The sequence below is a fragment of the Monopterus albus genome, unplaced genomic scaffold (genome assembly GCF_001952655.1).
Source record: "Monopterus albus unplaced genomic scaffold, M_albus_1.0 scaffold329.1, whole genome shotgun sequence".
Lineage (NCBI taxonomy): Eukaryota > Metazoa > Chordata > Actinopteri > Synbranchiformes > Synbranchidae > Monopterus > Monopterus albus.
In genome coordinates this window covers 368,084-382,216 of record NW_018128209.1, presented here as the reverse complement: position 1 = coordinate 382,216, position 14,133 = coordinate 368,084, and the positions used below count along the sequence as shown (strand labels likewise).

The 14,133-nt window shown below is 44.8% G+C and overlaps 1 protein-coding gene and 1 long non-coding RNA gene across 3 annotated transcripts in view; one reads left to right on the top strand and one right to left on the bottom strand.

Annotated features, from left to right (window-relative positions):
• The window catches only part of csmd2 (CUB and Sushi multiple domains 2), a 366,263-nt gene that overhangs the window by 344,111 nt on the left and 8,019 nt on the right, over positions 1-14,133 (bottom strand). The gene's annotated exons all lie outside the window — the stretch shown is intronic.
• LOC109974372 (uncharacterized) lies at positions 11,508-12,898 on the top strand. The gene is made up of 3 exons (XR_002276959.1): positions 11,508-11,587; positions 11,765-11,837; positions 12,773-12,898. It is a non-coding gene; the product is annotated as an uncharacterized LOC109974372 (long non-coding RNA).

Sequence of the window (14,133 nt, the reverse complement as noted above, 5' to 3'; positions counted from 1 at the left end):
TGCGTCTCAGCATCCGCTGACCCCGCTCTGTGATTTTATGTGGCCTACCACTTCATGGCTGAGTTGCTGTCATTCCCAATCGCTTCCACTTTGTTATAATACCACTAACAGTTGACTGTGGAATATTTAGTAGCAAGGAAATTTCACGGCTGGACTTATAGCACAGGTGGCATCCTATCACGGTACCACGCTGGAGTTCCCTGAGCTCCTGAAAGCGGCCTATTCTTTCACAAATGTTTGTAGAAGTGCTCTGCATGCCTAGGTGCTTGATTATATACACCTGTAACCATGGAAGTGATTGGAACACCTGAATTCAATGATGGGTGAGTGAATATTTTTGGCAATATAGTGTATAATCAAAATCAGAATCAGAATCAGCTTTATTTGTCAGGTGTGTCGGAAACACGAGGAATTTGACTCTGGTACAGCAGCTCTCAATGTGTACATACATGTCAGCAAGCAATAAAATGTGCATTATGAAAGAGATAATAAAGTACTTATAAAAGGGGGGAAAAAACTGTCCTTGTGCCTGGTTGTCTTGCTGTACAGTGACCTGTAGCACCGCCCACAGGGGAGGAGTTCGAACAGTTTGTGTCCAGGGTGTGAGGGGTCTGCAGAAATCTTCTCCCTCTTCCTTTTGACCCGTGAGGTGTACAGGTCCTCTATGGAGGGCAGGCTCACACCAGTGACCTTTTCTGCAGTCCTGACTGTTTGCTGGAGTCTGTTCCTGTTCTGTTTGGTTGCTGAGCCAAACCAGACAGTGATGGAGGTGCAGAGAACATACGCGATGATTGCTCTGTAGAACTGTATCAGCAGCTCCTGGGCTAGGTCAAACTTCCTGAGCTGGCGCAGGAAGTACATCCTCTGCTGTGCCTTCTTGACGATGGTCCTGAAGTTGGATCTCCACTTCAGGTCCTGGGAGATAGTGGAGCCCAGGAACTTGTAGGACTTTACTGCTGGTACAGTGCTATCAAGTATGGTGAGGCGGGGTAAGGTGGTGGTGGTGGGGGGTTCTTCCTGAAGTCCACCGTCATCTCCACTGATTTGACCGTGTTCAGTTCCAGGTTGTTGCGACTACACCATAGGACCAGCTGCTCAACCTTCTGACTGTAGGCATCATCTCGGATGAGTCCAATGACTGTTATATCATCAGCAAACTTTAGGAGCTTAACACAGGGGTCCTTCGAGATGCAGTTGTTGGTGTAGAGTGAAAACAGCAGAGGGGAGCGCACATCCCTGGGGGGGCGCCTGCGCTGATTGTCCGGTTGCTGGATGTGGTTTTTTCCAGCCTCACCTGCTGTATCCTGTCCGACAGGTGGGGGCAGGCACAGTGAGCCGGGTCAGTTTGGAGTGGAGGGTGTCTGGGATGATGGTGTTGAATGCCAAGATGAAATCCACAAAGAAGGCCCCCTGCATAGGTCCCTGGGGAGTCGAGGTGTTGCAGGATGTAATGCAGTGCCATGTTAACTACATCATCCACTGACCTGTTTGCCCAGTAGGCAAATTGCAGGGGGTCCAGCCTCTCAAAGGACTTCATAACTACAGATGTCAGGGCGACAGGTCTGTAGTCGTTCAGTCCACTGATGGCAGTTTTCTTGGGGACTGGGATGAAGTGTTTGAAGCAGGAGGGGACTTCACACAGCTCCAGTGACATGCTGAAGATAAGTGTGAAGATGGGGGCCAGCTGTTCAGCACAAACTTTCAGGCAGGAGGGGGTCACACCATCTGGGCCTGGTGCCTTTGTGATTTTTTGTTTTTTAAAGAGGCCACATACATCCTTTTCACAGAGCATTAGAGGTGGGGGTCTGGAGGGAAGGATGGTGATTGTCAGGGGAGCGGCCACTGGGTCTGAGGTGGGGAGGGTAGGGGGAGTATTGTCTCTCAAACCTGCAGTAAAACTCATTCAGTGTTACAGCTAGCCGTCAGGACCATGAACTGAGGACCCAGTAAGTGCAGAACTCTGACACAGACTTCAGAGAAAAACTAGGATTTTAATCAGGGAGGGTAACAGAAGGTGTAAGGAGTAGTGGAGACGTTACGGCCGGTACGGGTGACTGGGAGCTGAGTCAACTAGACCACTCGGTGAGCAACCTGGGTCCGGCGAGCAGAAGCAGCCACTAAATTGAGAACAGAGGAGGATGAGCAGACTATGCAGATCAATACTGACTGTGTGGGAAAAAATGATGGGAACTTGGATATGAAGCACGATGCTGTGCGGGGAGGCAGGAGGTGGTGAGATGACTGCTGGCCGGTGCATGGATCCGCTGATGGGGGACGCTGTGGCTCACCGCTATTGAGAGTGCAGCCCAGCTCAACGCCAGCGTGGAAGGGGCATCTGGGAAGCTGAGTCGCCGGGGATGGCGCGTACTGTTCCACAGGATAATCCTTAAATAAAAGTTCAGATAACGAAGAGACAGCAGAGTGCAAAAAAGCAAACCAAACCCAAGCTCCCCAAGACCATAGTTCAGTCCAATAACCTCCAGGATATTTCCACTGCCACGAAACAAAAGGCCACTTGTACAGCGATATAGAGTTCAGTTCAGATAAATGCAAAACACAGGGATCATCAAGACAAAAAAAGAGAAAACACAGGTTAGTTAGATCGGACTGCTTACTGATGATAGCGGGACGTCGAGAGATCATCTGGCGACGAGGACACACCAACACTCCCCTCAAGTACTGCTCCACTGATTGGGAGCCTCATCGCCGGGAGTGCGCTCCAGCACCTGTCGAGGCGGAGCTGTTGATGGAACCAGAGCATGCGGACGAGGTGCTGGGAGTGCACTCAGCCGTAACCATAACATTCAGGTCATCTGGTAGTTGATGGTCCTCCACAGCAGAGGGATGGTTTCCTGTAGCCAGGAATGTTCTTTAGGCTCCTCCACAGAGAATCGTTGGCTGAAACCTGGGCTTTCAGCTTTTCAGAGTAGTTCCTCTTCGCTGCTCTGATCTACCTTGTCAGTGTGTTCGTGGCCTGGCTGTACAGAATCCTGTCTCAACTTCTGTAGGCCTCCTCTTTGGCATGACAAAGCTGCTTGAGACTTACTGTGAACCGGGGCTTGTTGTTGTTGTATGTGCAGAAGGACTTGGTGGGCACACACACCCTCACAAAAGCTGATTTAAGATGTCACAGTGTCAGTGAGTTCATCCAGGTCTGTAGCTGCAGCCTGAAATACATTCCAATCTGTGTAGTTAAAACAGGCCTGTAGCTTTGACTTGGCCTCCTTAGTCCAGCTCTTCGCTGTTTTGACCACAGGCTGCGCAGCTTTATATTTCTGCCTGTAGGTTAAAATAAGGTGGACCATGCAGTGATCAGGGAGTCCGAGGGCCACGTGGGGGACAGAGCAATAGGTGTCTTTTATTATTGTGTAGCAGTGGTCCAGTGTGATTTTGTCCCTGGTGGGACAGGTAACGTTCTGTCTGTATTTGGGCAGTTCGTAGGTGAGATTTGCTCTGTTAAAGTCCCCTAGAACAATGAGTGGAGAATCTGGATGTTCTAGCTCCATGCTAGTTATCAGTTCTGCCAGGAGCTGTAGTGCAGCATTTATGTAGAGACAGATTCCCCCTCTTCTCGTTTTCCCGGACAGCTCCATTACACGATCTGCTCTGTACACCTAGAAGTCCGGTACTTGTATTGCGCTGTCGGCGATGGAGCCACGTCTGAGCCAAGTCTCCATGAAGCATAAAGCAGCAGAGTGTTTAAAGTCAGAGTTAGTCCTGTTGACAAGAAGAATTTCATCCATGTTGTTGACTAGGGAGCAGACATTCGCTAGGTGGATGGATGGGAGTGGAGTCCGGGTCCCTCTCTGGCAGAGCCTGACTAAGGTGCCCTCTAGTTTCCCTTGTTTGTGCTTCGTCCAGGTCCCGTAGATTGCAGTTGTACCGCCAATCAGACTGTTCACACAGTATTCTTCATTCAAGAAAGTTGGAGAAAGGTGGTCTGGTGTGAGTTGTCCTATGTTTAACTGTTCTTCCCTGGTAAAAGTAATCCGGGATGGGTTGCAAAAGACCGAGAAAACAAAGAAAAACAACAAACACGAGAGGACGAGTACACAAGGCAGCCATAGTTGTCTGTGAAAAGATAAGATCCTATCTCGTCAAGATAAGATCTTATGATCTTATCTTATCATCTTACAGTGCTGAAAATAACAGAGCATCACAGTGTATTCTTGTATGTCTTCTCATCATGTTTATTCTGTGTTCATCTTTAACAAGTAACAAGAGAAAAGAAAAAAAAGTCAAAGCAAGAGCTCCATCTGAGCTATTAACTAGCAAGTAAGTATACACCCTTGCCATTTTCATCAGGTAAATATTAATATTCAGGTAAAGTCTCCACATCCACTTTTTGTACCTCATTTTCATATACACAGACTGGTCAATAATCTCATCATCTCTTTCATTAAAAGCTTCTGTGAGACAATGCCAATCAGTGGCTCATACAGCAATCTGGTAGTAGAACATGATAGGGGTCTAAGTGGACTGTGAACCCCTTGTACATGAAGATTGAGTTACGATGTGTGAGCTGGACTAAATGAGTATTAATCAGTCTCAGGATCGAAGTGAAATACTAGAAGTAAAAAAAGGACTGACACTTGAGGCTTAACAAACATCCTCATCCAGGCATCTTTTTTTTTTTGCTCTCTGGTGTTGAAATTGCTAATAATGTAGAAAGTTAACAACTAAACACCAAAGAACTAAACAAAAAAGGAGGCCAAAGGAATATGTTTAATCTCCTATCATCAGATTCCATGTATTATTAGTACATGGAAAATGCTGTGTTTATTGATATATGACCATATACCCAGCAGGAAGGAAGGCTCTGTGTTTTATGGGTACAATTAAGCTAAGCAAAAAAATTCATGACACATAAAAAGTCTACTGAGTCTGCCAGGGAATGGCTGACTACTGTTTTGAAGTGTGAGCACCTGTGCCAAGTGACCGACTCTTAAATCGATAATAATGCACACAGTCTGGGATAAAAGACTAACGTAGTGCTTATAGAGAGGTTGTCTTTTTGGCTGCAGCCAGAAACATTTTATCTTTGTTGAAAAGTAGCTGCTCAAAATTGAATGAGACAGCCACATCAAAGTTCACGTGAAAATGCATTTTTGCAGGCATTAAGGACCAATTTACAATATCATCAAGTTTGATTTTCATGTTACACAGTAATAATTGGGAGTGTTGCCGAGTTTTTCTTGCACTGTTATACCGTACACATTCAAATTCTCCTTTGCACAGCTACTCACACAGAGTTTACCACCATAGCACAGAACTGCAGTTCAGGTAAACTAATGTACTGTAAGCCTAATTTCTCTGTTCTATAAATACTCAGAGCCTTTGATTAAGTAGATCCTACACTTGGAGCTTGGCTGCATTATTTAAACCTTGCCCAGGATGCATTATGAAATTACCTGCTGAGAGTTGGTGACCTGCTCTGAAGTCCCTCAGTGTAAATCTGACAGGAAGAGCTCATCCTGCATTTGACCCCACCAACACACTATAAAGATCCCATAAAGAGGCCACTGGCTGTGCTGTTTTAATCCAGCAGGACCACCAGCAAAGTAGAAAGGTCATATTTTCTCAATCTATATAAGTTCAGGTGAGCTGTATAAAAGACCTGGTTCTGTTATAAAGAAGATTGCTAATTTGATCTAGTGGTTAGTGTACTTTATTTCACAGCATGTCTGTGGGAACTGTTTAAACTAGCTTGTACTGGAATGTTAACTATGCTTGATATCTGTGTATGTTCAACAGATTTGTTGTCCACTGCTTAGTCCACTGTGCCACTGGCAGCATCTGTTTGGGACTAACTATCTCCACTGTGCACATCGCCAAATGGATGCACAGGGAGAAGTGTGACCTTGCTGGGATAACACCCCAGGTTCTACCTCTATGTGTATGTGTGTAAGAGTTATTGTCTGCTTTGCCAGGGCAGTTGTTTAGTAGCAGGCATACAGAACTGCGGTAGTGCACTGTGACACTTTGATGAATTGATGGTCACGATGCTGTACTCTAGCAGGACAGCAACCCCTTAGAAGGAGACATGGAGAGACCAAAGGAGAAAGAGAGAGAGGCAGGGGTGAGGCAGACACATATTTAACAGACAGACTGACTGAATGTACAGTATGGATGCATGAGAAAATACATTTGGAAAATGTGATGTGAGGAACAATAGAAGCAAAGGTGAGAGGATGGACACCAAAGGGAGATATAAAAAGTTGAAGAAATAAAGGGAAAAAGAGAGGAATGACAAAGATCATGTCAAAAGGTGAATGAGAGGAAGAGCACCAGCCAGTGAGAGTAAATGAGTTAGAAAGAGGAGGAATACTATAGAGAGGTAGAGTTTTTTTTAACCTATTTCTACATCTTGTTGACCTTCTCTGCTAAGGTCACAGACAGCCAGTCTGACATTCACAGCAAGATAGCACTTAATCAGCACTGTTAGCGAATGCTAGAGGTCTACTTGGAGGGAAACTTCAGCAGTGTGCGTATTTTTTTATGTGAGTGTGAAGTGAGTCAGCTGTACATATGAAGGTATCAGCTGTCACATGTATGAGTGTAATCCCTTTACCCTGGCTGAGTATAATGTACCATATCTGCATCTAACTCCTCTGCTGAGATACAATTACACTGACAACAATCACTAATCAATGGGTGGAAATTTCCCCATATCAGACATAATTCCAACATCACATTCACATATTACTATAAAAACACAAACAATCCTAGCAATTTGGAACTTCTTGCTTGACTCCATCTTTTTTAGCATCTTTATCCACCCAATTCCAGTCCTTGAGGGGCGCTGTCCTGCTTGTTTTTCAACTATCCCTGCTTGACCTGCTGCTTATTACCTGGCTCAGGTGTGTTCAGTCAGTCAGAAGCTGGAAGATACCATCTTAGATGAAAGTGGAGTGAGGAAAGATAAAGTGAATTGGTATCTTCCAGCTTCTGACTGACTGAACACACCTGAGCCAGGTAATCAGTAGCAGGTCAGGCAGGGATAGTTGGAAAACAAGCAGCACAGTGGCCCTCGAGGACTGGAATTGGCCACCCCTGCTATAACCATAGAAGCATCACACTGGAGCAAAGGTAATAATTTCCTATCAAATAAGCATGTCCATCAGGGATTACTGTGTTACAAAGCTATCCACTATCACATATAACTTTACTAATAAGTAAACTTCAAACAAACAAATGTGTCTGTGTGTTTATGGGAAGATAAACCTTTCCACCCCATAGATCCTCCCAACACCACTATTTCTCTCTTAATATGTCAAATTGTATGCGCTCCTTTACCGCATCTTATTTGAATTAACCTCTAGAAGGACGCCATTAAAATTGAAATGGGTGAGCTCAGCAATCCTGCTCTCCTCTGTACATTAAGCAAATATCCACGCCAGGACAACACTGCTGGCCATTACGTAAAAGTCAAATGCAGTGGAAGCCACTGGCGATCAGCTTGCTCCCACTTAGCCCTCTTCACCATAGGTTCTTTCTACTAGACTGAATAGTAAATGTTGTTTCCTTAAAACATAAGCTTGGACTGGACCCCTGAGGCATGAATATGTCAAGTAAAACTGATCTGCATAAATACACACACTACAGAGAGGACATTCAAGCAAACATATATGTGAAAGCATGTGCCAACAAACACTTTCATGCATATGTATCATGCTGACACCACCATTGCTTTGAATGTGGTGTTGTCTCAGTTGTGACAGTCACATCTCAGGCTCTGGTAAATCCCTCAAGGATCTGCCAATGCCTATGGCAACACATACAGTAGTTAGCATGCACGTGCACAGAACACAAAAACACACTGTCACAGCAACGCAGCTGGTGGGTGAAATGTGTGGAGTAAGATAATAAACAATGCCCACATGCAAAGAGTTTGACAAAAATTTGTGTTGCTGATAAAAGAAGCAGAAGAGTCATGCATGCATAAATACACACTTGCATGAGTGCATGCACACATTTCTGGTTGTCATCAGGGCTGGCAAAAGATGTATAAGGGACAATGTGTTCTCACAGACAGAGAGGAAGAGATGGGGGAGGCAGGTAGTTCCTTCCAGCTGGGTTATATTTAACCAACAGTATCACCATGCAGGCCAAAAGAACCTGCAACCTAGACCCCACCCTGCAAAAAAGCCACCCACACACTTTCACTTAATTTTGGCCCATTCATAAAAGTACACAAGCATTTTACCAAGATTAAATATGTTTTAAATAGACATAATAAAGCTTGTTTTTTTCTTAATGATGCTATTTTCCTCAATCCTTCCTTTTCTTATCATTACATTTATATAGCCCTAAGGAAGGTTGGTGCTGCTGTGAGCAACACAGCTCCTCAGAAACCCACACACCATGGCTTCAAGAAGATCAGTAGAAAGTAGCTTATTCAGAGTCAGAGGCATGTTACAGTTTACTTTCCTTTAAGAAAGACCCAGGTATTTCTGTGGGTGTTTATTCAGCACAGATACAAATGGGCCTCCCACATGAAATAAAGTCAGGCTGGATGCCTGGAGAACTTTATATCTGTTTAAACTTTAAGTATGTTTACTGTATGCATGTGCCTGCATTGTTATTGATGAGTAAGAGATAGTTTTAAAAAAGAGACTTGGAAAAAGATGCAGTTCAAAGAGCCTTAGTCACTGCTCCTGTCACAGAAGCCATATTTTCTTCCCATGTCAACACACAAAACAGGAGATTACATATGACAGGCCCTCTGTTATTTATTTATTATCTGTTATTTACTTGAGTCTACTTTAACATTTAATCTCATACATGCACACCACCACACAGGCATGCACATACTCACACACACATTCAAAAATACAAACTCATAAACTCTTCCCATCCATGCCTCATATGTTTCAGTTTTCTCTTCTAGTCTTCTCGGTAATTATGGGGAAAAGCACAGTTATGTGTGACACTAATGTGCAAAACAGTGAAAGTCAATTATCACCTCATTTTCATTCTTCTCACACCTGACAGCCGGGTTCTTTCAGTTACATTAGCCTCAGTTTACTGAAGAGCCAATTATAGTTACATATTATTTGTACTTAAACCTACACTCTCTGGACTCTGATCAATGACAAGAGGAAGGGCAATGAAATTATGGATAAGTTAAATGTACAGTATCAGATGATTATCCTAGATGAGCATGACCTGTATTAGTGAGCAGGTATGATGAACATTTTATCCCCTCTGAGTAGTGTATATTAAACCTGAGAGAAAGCACAGATCCAAAGGTCAGGTCATGAGTGTCCCAGAAGGACAACTCCATCTTTCTCTGAGAGATGGAAGAGCAACAGACAATCAATCAGCCTCCATTCAGCAGACTAGTACACTTTAACCTTTCAACTCAGATCCTAAATGCCCCCTAGTAAGGTCAGATGTAGACCACATTCACAGTTAATGGGCTGTATACAACACTTGAATGAGTTTGAAATTTATTTGAAATGAAACATGTTGTTTTTCGATGCTGCATTTCCACTGATGAACCCAATAGATTAGAAAAATTTGCATTGGCAATGCATGAGTACATTAAAGCCACTGTTTTTCATAATATTATTAAGATTGTGAGGGAAAAAAATTGGCATCATGTCAGATTGGTAACCAAGTCTATGATAATTAAAATAATACAGCTGATAACAACATTACATCACTTTTGATCACATAGGGTATTTTAGGCACAAAATTCAAACAAGAATGTTCAATAAAATTCTGACTCATTAAGGAACATTGTGACAACAGTTAACATTTCTACAGCCACTGAAACAAAGGGAGATTTAGTCCTCTCACTCCTTGCAGTTAGAGCCCTAAAGTGGCAACCAGATGGAAACAGCTCAAACTCCCTGAACAAAGGATAAGCTGAATGAGCCAGAACAGTCTCAGGCTACCTGAGAACATGCTTATTATGCATATGAAAGAGCTGCACCTGGCCAACTGCAGTCATTTTGCTGGGCACTTTTTCACCAGATAAAATCAAAAAATGTGGCAGGTTCATGCTTCTAATGACTGGTCTTTCAAAAGATAATGTCAGGCATGAGCCCAAGTCAGCATGTCTTAAATATGGGAAAATTGTGTGCACACCTACAAAGGTGAAAGAGGTTCCTCAGATGCCAAAATAGCAAATTTATTACATGTGTTAAAAGAGATACAATGGGGGAAAATGAACAAAAATGTGAATGTTTTAGAGTAAAGATGATGTGCTGACAATGGTAAGTCATGGCAAATCAGAAAAGAACCATTAAGGGTGACCTATGAGTTATTTACATTATCTGAACTTGTCATTTTTATGCCCTGTGAAGCTGCCTTTGCATTATTGCTGACAGGTTTAGCTTCCGTTTTTTTGTTTGTTTGTTTTACTACATTGCATCAGTTTCCCTAAAGCTAGACAAACGAATATTCAAGGTGTATTAATTGTGAAACATTGTAATTTCATAAGTAGAGATTACAAAGTCTGAGAAAAATTGTGGCATTTGCACACCAGTGTTGGTTAATGTACAGGTACTCCTCCTATCAGTCCTGATCCAAACAGAGAAGTGCTCTAACCCTGCTGATCTCTGGAGCTGTGTTCATATCCACACAAGTGAGCCAGTTCTCTGTAAATGCTTATAAGCAGATGTTCTTGTCTTTTCAAAGATGTGAGACACCAGCTTGTAGCTCCTCAACTTTACTCCTCAAAGAGTGCATCCCCTCTCCTCCCCTCGCCTCTCCTCTCACCTTGCTCCATCCATTTTTATGCCACCATTACGTGTCACTAACTGTGTGTCTCCTCTCTCCTGTAGTGTGTCCTCTCTCTCTCCTTGTACCTTTATGCAGGTAGCCCTGGCTCTGGGGATCTACGTTTCTGATGAGCAGTCACCGGCCACATCAACCTGCCTAGTGCTTGATTGTTTGTTGTTGTGTTTGTTGTGTCTTGTTGCTTTTCTTTTCTTTTCTCTCTCCACTATCCACTCACCCTAACCGATCAAGGCAGAAGGCCGCCCACCAAGAGCTGGGGTCTGTCAGAGGTTTCAGACCTTACTTTGTAAAGTGTCCTGAGATGACTTTTGTTGTGATTTGGTGCTACACAAATAAAATTTGAATTTTAATGTTTACTAAGACAACAGAAAGGAGACATATGCACATTACTGCATGCTTCCCCTCTGCCCCCACCTCCTGTTCAAGGTTCAAGGTTCAAGGATTTTATTGTCAATTCAACATATGTGCAGGACATACAGAAAATCGAAATACCGTTTCTCTCTCGCCTAGTATTGGGTGCTATAACATTTAGGAACTAAAATAGAATAAAGTAGAATACAAATAGAATAGATTAGAAAAGAATAAGAACTGGATTAACATAATTAGGATAAATCTAAATGGTACAGCCAATAAGATGTGACTCAAAACCGAGTACAATCAGTGACAGTAGTGCAAAACAATAATAGGAGATTGTCAGATGGTTCAGCCTCACGCCCTGGTGATGCTGAACCCGGCAAAAAAACAGTCTCACACACACAAATGCTCTGAAGCTCTTCATGGAGATGAACCAGAAGCTGTTTGATGACTGCACACAGCAGTACAAGGCTGAGAAACAGAAGTAATACACACAGAGCCAGCAGCACGTTCACCCAATCTGTGTTCATACTGCACAAACTGACTCCAGATAAAAATGTCTGCTCTCAAAGAGCAGCTTTTTGAAACATCAGTGTCAATGAACGTAAACATTCATGTGTCAAATTACTTCCATTCATGAACTCTTGTATGTTTCCTGCAGAGAGAAGTACAAGCTGAAGGAGAGGGAGGAGGTCTGGCACAAGATAGAAGAGCTGGCCAGGCAGAACCCACAGGTACCCTCACCGGGCATCGCCCAGGCCTCAGCAGTGCCACTGCCATGCAGGATGTGTTCATGAGCGCTGCTCACCTGTGATCGGTCTGTCTTAAGAGCACCTGGTTGTTAATTCTTGTGCGCACGTGGCTCACATTTCAGTTCAATCTGTGCATGTGTGGCAGTTTAGGAGCTCAACGGTGTTCACACCAGAGCTGAGTGCACAGCACTGACACACACAGATGTGAAGCAGAAACACAACAAGGTCAGAGCTGAGCGTTAAGGCCCGGGAAGAATACTTGCTAGTCTGTGCAGCAAACATTTATGAAATGACATGAAAATTACAGGGAGGCGACAGTGGTGCGTTGGGTAGAGCTTTTGTTTCCCAACTGGAAGGATGAAAGTTCGAATCTTGGTGTCTGCAGCCCACATGTTGCCCCGTTGCCCGTGATGGCGGATGGCGGTGCGTAAGCATGCAGTGGCCTGGGGCCCTCAGTTCCAAACTTAATTTCGTTGTCACAATGAATAAAGCTTCTTCTTCTACAGTAGATCTGGGCAGTCTTGACTGTCCTAGTGGGAACACTGACCTGAGCACACTGAACACGCCCCCTCACGCAGTTGAGTGCTTTTCTGCATCCACATAGATCAGCTGAGGGATGCTCATCATTTTTTTGGGAACACTGAAGCTCTCTGTTGATTATCTGGTTTAACAAAAGTCAGTTAAACACCCTGGCTGTTTCAACATGATGTTTGCTGTCGTGTAAAATTAGTTCAGTTTGTTGCTGTTCTGCTGTGACTTGGATGCTTTTAATGTGAAGTGCTTTAGTTAGAGAAGTGTTGTATTAATAACTCTACTTATGTCAGCAGCTGCGCTGATTACAGTGAAAGTGTATTTGCTGTGTTGAGTTGAGCAGATTTTGTTTGACCTCTGCACCTTTTTAATGACCTCTCTTTCAGAGCCATAAACTCCACCCCCTTCGCCCTGGACTCCACCCACAGGAGGAGGTCAGTTCTTGTACCAATCATGTTTTATTTTGAGTTTTCTTCCCATGAATCAGTGCTGTTTGAGTCTGTTGAGTCCGAGGCGTTCCCAGGCCAGCCGAGAGACATAGTCCCTCCAGCGTGTCCTGGGTCTTCCCCGGGGCCTCCTCCCGGTGGGACATGCCTGGAACACCTTCCTAGGAAGGCGCCCAGGAGGCATCCGAAACAGATGCCCGAGCCACCTCAGCTGGCTCCTCTCGATGTGGAGGAGCAGCGGTTCTACTCTGAGCTCCTCCCGGGTGACCGAGCTCCTCACCCTCTCTTAGGGTGCGCCCGGCTGCCCTGCGGAGAAAGCTCATTTTGGCCGCCTGTATCCGGGATCTTGCCCTTTCGGTCATGACCCAAAGTTCATGACCATAGGTGAGAGTCGGAACGTAGATTGACCAGTAAATCGAGAGCTTCGCCTTACAGCTCAGCTCCTTCTTCACCACGACGGATCGGTACATCGACCGCATTGCTGCAGAGGCTGCACCGATCCGCCTGTCAATCTCCCGTTCCATCCTTCCCTCACTCGTGAACAAGAACTCGAGATACTTAAACTCCTCCACTTGAGGCAGGAACTCTCCACCAACCTGAAGTGAACAAGCCACCCGTTTTTGACTGAGAACATGGCCTCGGACTTGGAGGTGCTGATTCTCATCCCAGCCACTTTACAGTCAGCTGCAAACCGCCCCAGTGCATGTTGGAGGTCCTGGTTTGATGGAGCCAACAGGACCACATTGTCTGCAAAAAGCAGAGGTGAGATCCTGTGGTCACCAAACCGGAATCCCTCTGGCCCCTGGCTGCACCTAGAAATTCTGTCCATAAAAATAATGAACAGAACCGGTGACAGAGCAGCCCTGCCAGAGTCCAACATGCACCGGAAACAAGTCTGACTTACTGCCGGCAATGCGAACCAAGCTCCTGCTCTGGTCGTACAGGGACCGGACAGCCCTTAGCAAAGGGCCCTGGACCTCGTACTCCCGAAGCACCCCCCACAGGGTGCCGTGATGGACACAGCCGAATGCCTTCTCCAGATCCACAAAACACATGTGGACTGGTTGGGGAAACTCCCATGAACCCTCCGCCACCCTGAAGAGGGTATAGAGCTGGTCCAGTGTTCCACGGCCAGGACGAAAACCGCATTGTTCCTCCTGGATCCGAGGTTCGACTATCGGTCGAATTCTCCTCTCCAGTACCCTGGCAGAGACTTTCCCAGGGAGGCTGAGGAGTGTGATCCCCCTATAGTTGGAACACACCCTCCGGTCCCCCTTCTTAAAAAGAGGGACCACCACCCC